Source organism: Dama dama, chromosome Y, assembly GCF_033118175.1.
Source record: "Dama dama isolate Ldn47 chromosome Y, ASM3311817v1, whole genome shotgun sequence".
Lineage (NCBI taxonomy): Eukaryota > Metazoa > Chordata > Mammalia > Artiodactyla > Cervidae > Dama > Dama dama.
The window spans coordinates 9,076,130-9,084,453 of record NC_083715.1 but is presented as its reverse complement, the minus strand read 5'-3'; the positions used below and the strand labels follow the sequence as shown (position 1 = coordinate 9,084,453).

Here is an 8,324-nt window from a genome sequence, read left to right as displayed (position 1 = left end):
TGCTACCTCCCCTTTTCTTTCCTATTCTTTCTTACTATACAACTGGAAATTTTGCTTTCCGATTAGATGTATTACAAAATACTGGCAACATTCCCCATGTTGTAAAATACATCCTTGAACTCAGCTTACACTTAAGTTTGTGCCTTACACTCCACCACCTCTGTATTTCCCCTTCCCCTCCCCCCATTAGCTGGTAAATAGTCCATGTTCTATATATCTGTGAGCCTCTATTTTCATTATATTCTCCACTTTGTGGGGTTTTAAGATTCTGCAAGTGATACGGTACAGTATTTGTCTTTCTTATTGTACTTAGTATATACCATCCATGTTGCTGCAAATGGTATTAATTTCAATCTTTGGCTGAGTAACAGTCCATAGGTCTTCCTTGGTGGCTCAGTGGGAAAGAATCTGCCTCTCAAGGAGGATATGAGAGCTCAAAACCTAGGCAATGAAGATCCCTTGGAAAAGTAAATGGCAACTGACTGGGCTATTCTTGCCTGGAAAATTCCATGGACAGAGGAGGCTGAAGAAGGTAGAATCCATAGGGTCCCCAAGAGTGGGAAATGACTTAGTGACTGAACAAAAACCAGTGCTCCTTTGAACGCATACACCACATCTTTATCCAATTATGTGTCTCTCAACTAAAGAATATTTAGTTTGATTCCACACTGGTGAATGGTGTGCTTCAGGGAACTTTGGGACACATGCGCCTTTTTGATTGAATTTATATCCAATAATGAAAGTGTTAGATCATGTGTTGTTCCTTCTTAGCTTTTTGAGAAATCGCTATACTAAAAATCACCATTGTTTCATTACTATGGACAATCTTTCAGTAAGCAAGTTTGAGTTTTTAATTCTGTCAGTTGCTGACATCATATCTTGAGGTGTAATAAACACTACTATGAGGTAGATGCCCTAGGGGCAACTAATTTGATGTTTTTTATCAAACGGCATTGCTGCCCTCACCCCATGACACAGCTCCCCAGCTAACTTCCCAGCACTGCACTAACATACAGAAAAACAACATCCTCTCCCTCTTCTCCCATGGGAAGTGCATCTTAGGGGCTCAGTCTGGACACAGTTCTGCCCCATACTTTCTAGCTCACTGGACTTACTAGTCCCCTCTCCAACTGCACGGGAACCATCTCCCTCTCTCTTCACAAACTTATCCTTTCTCTGTCCTTTCCGCCTGAAGCAGAAAGCAGACACAGATAACTTCACATCAGGTTGATTTTATTGAAATGTCATTATTAATGTATGCTGTTGGTAGAAGAGTCAATGTCTTTCCTGTTGGTCACTTTTCAGCAGTGAGACCCTGAAGAATTCTGAGGTCTCTAACCATGTTCTGAAGTCACTGGCTATGCATTTGTCCAGCAGGAATGGCAGGGGTCTCCAGGATCTCTGGGGCCTCTTCCAGTTTGTTCTGATTCAGCTCTTCATTCACCACGGAATGCTGGCTACAGAGCTTTGAGCCTCTGATTTTCTTAAGATTCTCTGATGTGGGAGGTTTCTGAGAAGCTTTCTTGGTCAGCTTTGATCGAATGCACTTATTTACCCTCACACGTACCCTGGTGACTTGGAGAAAACAAGAGAAGGAGCAAAGAATGACATTGGTTTGGGGGAGAGGGTAGTTATGGTTGGAACTGATGGCTTCAGAAGAGGAAGTATGACCAAGAGGGGGCATGTGCAAGACAAGGAAAGGGGAGAGTGTTTATGGGGCGGTGTCATTGGGCAAGTTGAGCGTGGGTGGGTTCACTCAGCTTGACACTTCTTTTGGACCTCAGTTGATAGGAGTTCTTCATTTTTTCATCCTGGATAAGGAGTCAGCTGTTTCCTAATTGTGCTGGAGACTTTTGGCTTCCCAGTCACCTTAGTCATTTAGTCTTGTGTGTGTGTGTCTGTGTGTGTTTGTGTGTGTGTTAAGAAATATGTTTTATTTAACCAGTTTTCACTGCTGATTATTTATTCTATAAATCTTTATAGACTGTACAGTTTATATATAGTTCAAACTATGGAACAAAAAAAGTAGATCCCACAGATGGAAAAATCCTCCACCAACCAATGCAAGTAAAGGCTGATTTACACTCTGTAAGCTTTCCGTGAACCTGTGAGGTGGTCAGTTCTTAGAAACTTAAAAACTGTCTAACAGTAAGGCTTTGATTTTATTTCACTCTCAATATATTACATATGATTGCAAGGTCGGAAGCCTACCAGGGGACAGGCTTCTGGAATTGTCCCCACCCCTGTCAGAAATGTGGATGTCTATTGACACAGGGCACTCTCAGACAGCATCCTGTACTTGGTATATTGTGTAGACATGAAAGCAGAGACCAGGAACATGAAATGTCAATATAATAAGGTAGTTTTCTTAAAAAGGAGTTTCTGCATTTAATAGTGTGAATATAGAATATTAAGTAATTAAATAAAATATGTTCTAAGTGAACCTAAAAATTACAGTTTAGAAGCATAAAGATACTTTTTGTTTTTGGTGTAATACATCGATCATATCTGCAAATAGAAAACCAAAACTCGATTTAAAGTAGTAGTTCTCACCCAACATCAAAAAGCACTCATGTAGTTATTTTTCAAAAGGGACAGAAAAACTAATTATAAACCTGCTAATGTTAACTGATAACTTAAGATAGCATACTGAAACTAGTCAGTGATTCACTAATACTGCAAAACAAGCTTTCCCCTAGAGAGAGTGGTTTCTTCCTGTAACTGGGCAAGAATCAAACATTTAAAAAGAGGGAACAATCAACTGATATCACAGCATGGATCCCAGGTGTATTTTCCTTCAGGGGTATGTCCCAACAGTGGGTGGACAGTGCTTAAACAGTGGGTTAAACAGTGGTGTTTAACCAGAAGGACTCATCCTAAAAGATAAGTCTTCCATTTGATTTAGAACTTTTGATCGCTGAGGCTTTGGACCTCTTAGAGATAAGGGCACATCTCAGATCTTTCTGTATTTCGATTTGGGGTGGGGATATCGAGGCTGGCTAACACCTCTTTGTTTCCAGAAGGGGAAAAAAAAAAAAGGGAAAACAAACATTCTTTCAGGCTTTGCTGGCACCTGAACCAAGAAAACACACTTTTTTTTCCTTGACATTACTAGCTGAAGATACAAAAATTAGAGCCTCAAAGAGCAGCCCAGAGCTCACCATTATACTTTTACACTTGTGTGTGTGTTAAGCATAAAATAATGACACTTGGACAAAGGAGTCCTGCAGTTATTTATTTTAAAGTTACAGGACTTAAAAACTCCTTGGCAATAAATAGCTTTGGTGTGTCAAGTCCTGCTTCCCAGCGGGAGCTCTGGGCAAGCCTGGCTCAGGCCATGAGGTCCGGCGCAGTGCAGCCCGGTGAGGTTGGGCGGCCCGGCCATCAGAACTCGTCCATCTTCCTCTGCAGGTACTTGAGCATGGAGTCCATGCCCTGCGCCGAGCCCCAGATCTTCTTCAGCACCTCACACTCCCGCTCGTTGGCCTGCTCCAGCTCCAACCTCATGTTGCAGCGCACAAGGGACTTGGATTTCTCCAGCACGATGGGGTTGCAAGAGGCGAGCTCCTTGATGTGGTCCATGACATCTTGGGTGAAAGTCCCAGTCCAGAACACCCTGGAGACCAGCCCTTTGCCGCATGCCTCCTGTGCCGTTAGCTTGCGCCCGCAGAGCAGCATTTCGTTGGCAGACGCTCCTCCCATAATCTTGGGGAACATGATCGTGGAACAGCCGTCTGGACTCTGTCCAAAGGTGGTATAGGGCGTCTGGAACCACGCCTTTTCATTGGCCCAGACCAGATCACAAAGAGGCAGGATGGATGCTCCTAGCCCAATGGCCGGGCCATTCACGGCTACGATAATAGGCTTCGTGAAGTGGATTAAGGTGTTCACGAAGCTTCTGATGGCCTCTGCCATCCTGGCACTCTCCCTCTTGCGGTCGTCTGTCAGGCACCGGATGAAGTGAACGAAGTCCAGGCCGCAGCAGAAGACGCTGCCCACGGCGCTAAGAAGCACCAGCTTGCTGCCGTCGGCCCCGGCCGAGCTCAGCGCACTCTGCAGCTCCTTCATGACCTCCGGGTTCAGCGAGTTGTTCTCGGACGACTTGGTGGACAGCAGGATGTGGGTGAAGCCGTCCTGCTTCTGAACCATGATGTCCCGGTACCTGGAGGCGCTCTCAGTTTGCCGCATGTGCAAGCGCAGCAGCTTCTCAAAGGGCTGGTCTCGCCTGTCCTCAATGAACTTCCTCTTCCTGGCTGTCACGCCCATGACTGATGTTTGCAGGGAGGTCGTCCCATTAGCCATCAGGGCGTCCATGAACGGGGAGGTGCCTTTCCCGTTCACGGCCAGCCCCGTGGTCATGGCCACCGATACGGGGCCAACACCTGCTGCACTAGCGGGTGTATCCGCGGCCAGCTCCCCATCCACACCCGCACCACCACCGGGCCCAGAAGAGCCCCTACCTGGCTTCTCGGCCGCGGCCTCCGTGGCCGCTGTGTCCTCCGGCCTCTGCTCCACACCGTCCGGCTCCTCGGGGCTCTCGTCCTGAAAGCCGTCCACCGCGGTGCTGCCCTTGATGGGACTCCTGGGCCCGAGGATCCTGATGTCAGACTGGGCCAGGTCCATGATCTTGCAGGTGACCAGGCCCGGCATGGGGCTCTTCCTGAACTTCTGGCTGGTGGTAACCAGCAGGCTGCTCTTGGCCTCCTGCTCCTTTCCCACCACTACGGCCTTGGGGGCAGCCTTGGAGAAGCTGCTGTTGGTGGATCTGGAGGACCGCTTCTGGCCATTGTTCGGGGAGGTCCAGTTGGCTCTGGAGAAGGTGCCCTCCTTCTGCTTCTCACTGTGGGAGCAGTTGAAGTCATGGATGCACTCCTCGCAGTTCACCAGGTGCTGCTCTGGCTCCCAGGTGGCGTCCTCCCTGTCATAGCCTTTCCACCAAACCAAATACTCTGTCTTCCCTTCCTTGTTCTGCCTCTTACCAAGGATCCTTTCAACCTCGTACAGCTCCTCAGAGGCCATGGTGCGTGGCGCGGGGCAGGGACACCGAGGCCACCTTATTCATTTTGAAGACTCCCAGTGGTCTGCTCCAGAGCCACTGAGCATGCCTAAACACAGGGGGCCACACCCTTATGATTATGACGTCAGTCACTTTCCCAGCCAATGGCAGCCCTCCACGAGCCTTGGCATCACAAAGCCTCCTCCTGAAAACTCTGAGGGTGGATGGGGAGCAGCTCAGATGATTTGGTGGGAGAAATGAGGCATTTTTTATGATCCTAAAGAGCCCACCAATCTCACCTGCCATCCTCATCGCTCTAAGTCAACACAGATTGGTCACATGGCAAGGAGAGTGTGTCTCCTCCTCACAGCCGGTTTTCAGCCTCTCATTCAATTCTCTCTCACGTTACATTATTATCAACTTTTAGTTATCTTGCCTCAAATCCCTCCATGATAACTAGGCTGTGGAAATGAGAATGATTTCACTTTCCTCCTACAACTGGTCTTAATGCACGCTGAAGACCATTCAATTCTGGGCCACTTAGGAGAAACCTTTCCCATCCCACCTCCTTTTCTCAGTCTTCATCTAGCTCTCCTCAGTTGCCTAGTCTCCAGTCTGAAACCCCTGTCCTCAAGCTGTGAGAATGCACTGAATACACCCACTTGCTCTTGCTCCACTTGGCACTGTCTTGTTTCAACTCGGGGACTAATGGTCACCTCCCTAGGTGTAATAGCCAGGCTTAGGTTTTAACATGGTGATGTGGATGAGGCAGATAAATGCATGATTCAGGTTGTGCTGGATGACCCCAGGAAGGAAATGACCAAGTGTGGCTGACTAGTATTCCCAGGAAGGAAGGGGTGGAGCTTGCCCAGTGGTGTGTGAGCCTCGTGTGCAAAGGTCTTCTCAACATGCACCCTCACAAATTTATCATCCTGTTTTCCTGCCAGAACCTCCTTTGTGTTTTACCTCACAGTTGAGACCATGGTGGAATTCATTTCCATGAATAGCTACCACAAGCTTCAAGCTTCTTGGAGGAAACACTGAGTAATCATGCCTACCCTTCTAGTTCCTAAGTTCTCTCTTTGAGGTTGTTGGCTCTGGAGGATAGGGGGTGAGTTGTGTGCTTCACCACAGTCCCTGTGTTCCTAATTGACTAGAATCTTCAGCCAACCTGAGATGTACCCCTGGGAGACAGTCTTTATTGACTTTGTGGGATTTCCGTTGGTTTCCATGAAGTGCTTTCTCCCTTGTGTCCCCTGGTTTCTTACTCACCTAGGACACACATGAATGTTCATAGCAGTCTTATTTCTAAGAGTCCAAATTTTGAGAGATGGTGGAGGTGGAGGTGTACAGGGAGAACATCTCTGTCCAAGAGTCCATCAGGAATACACCTTTAGACACTAGTGCTTGAAGAACCTCAGCTGAGAGGAGACAGGGCTGCCTGAACAGAGGAAATAATATATGGAACCACAAAAAATCAGTAGGATGAAGGAACTAGTGGAGAAACATGAGTGTTAGTAGGACTGGACCTGCCCTCAGGGGATGAGAGACCTGAAGTAGGTGTCCGATCTCCACATGAGAGCAACTGTCTGGATCAGAGGAGAAACACTTCAGGCTGAGAGTCAAACAGCTGATCTGTGGCAGCCTAGATGGAATGAGAATGAGACAGTCCTTTCCACAGCCATTCACACCCCAGAGAGGGACACAGGTCCTTTAGAACGTGCCGCAGGTAGCAGATGGTTCATAGAGATTGTGGAGAAATCCCTGCCCATGGTGTGCTGTCTGCCAGTCATAGACAAATTTATGGAGTGCTCAAATGAGGAGATTGTGTGGGAAAAGCTTGTGGAGGTAAGCCAGGCAGCCATGAAGGAAGGGGACACCGCTGAGTCATGTATGGGGGTGGAGCCATCACCCTAGCCTCTCGCTCCCCACATGCCTTCATCACAACTGAAAAATAGAGAGGCTGGCTCATCAAAGACTTGAATCACTGAACTACTGTGTAAGACTGCACCCAGGGTGCTCCTTTAAGTGACTGATGCTCCAAACTACAGAATAGGACCCCAGCCTGGGGGTCCACCCTCTACTTACCTGACACCCTCAACGATAGAGAAGGACCCCAGACAGGAGAACTCTCGAAGTGCCTGAATGCATGGAACTATGGAGAAATACTAGCCAAAGAGGCCTTCTGACTGCCAGCTATAATAGGCTCAAAGAAATATTCTGACAGGGCCATAATTCTTGCTGTGGAGGCAGTCCAAGTCCCTGGACAGTTGGCACTGCCAGGGTCCCCACAAGCCAAGCAGCTGTGTCACCTTCACGCTCAACTGTCACTCGGGCAGAGTTGCCACAGCTAAAGACTCTTGCATCTTTGCTCTCAGGGTCTCTTTGGGAGTATCAGACACTTTTCTACCCTGTAGACTGTGGCAGGATTCTTTATCCGGGAGGGGGTTCTCCATGTGAGAATACTGGGGCGTGTTGGCCAATACTGACCGCCATAGCCTTCTAGAGCACTGTATTACCTGCTGTCCTAATCACCAAACCCCTGAGTGGCTGGCGCTGCCAGAACCCCTGTGACCCAAGCCGCCGCACCACTTCCACACCTGGCCCTCACAGTGGCAAACCCCAGGCCTCCAGGACCACCTCAGGAGCAAATCCCAGTGGACAAACCACATGCAGAGATGGAAATAAAACCACAATGGAAGCCCAGTGGCAGTGTAGTTAAGGGAGAAGACTCAGAACCTTCCAACCAGGTGTACAAACTGCAGATTAAATCCACAGTCTCAACTAGGAAGACTGTGTCTATGGAATACATAAAAAGGTCATTGACAGTTCCTACAAACAAACAAATGATCAACAACAACCAAAGAAAAGGCACTAGTTCTGATACCTGTGGATATTGGAGGCAAGAACACACAGGAGTGGAACCAGATTAGATTATGAGCTGCCCGCACAGTAGGTCCAGAGATCAGCACAATGATGAAGGGTATCCTAGGGAGGTGAGGTGGACTGTGAATCCAAGTGAGGGAATGGACTCTGGCAGCAATGACCCAAGATAAACATGTATTGTTCTTCTCTTTTGACTTGCTCTGTAGATTCTTTTGGATATTATTCTCTCGTTCTTCCCGCCCTCACCCCCACTGTTTTAGTTATCAATTTTATTGGCACTATGAAATCAAATGAAGCTTTTGAGCATTTTTTTAAAATATCTTCTGTCACATTTTTATTCCTGTTATAAACCTCTGTTTCTATGTTGGCCTGTTGCAGTTCTGTAGAATTTTCCTTTTATTGTTTCTTCAGTCTTCTTCTAATTTTAATATTTAATTTTTTA

The 8,324-nt window shown here is 47.4% G+C and overlaps 1 pseudogene; it reads right to left on the bottom strand.

Moving 5' to 3' along the window:
• Window positions 1-3,384: 3,384 nt before the first annotated feature.
• On the bottom strand, window positions 3,385-5,019 carry LOC133053644 (chromodomain Y-like protein; annotated as a pseudogene).
• Between the last annotated feature and the right edge of the window lie 3,305 nt (window positions 5,020-8,324).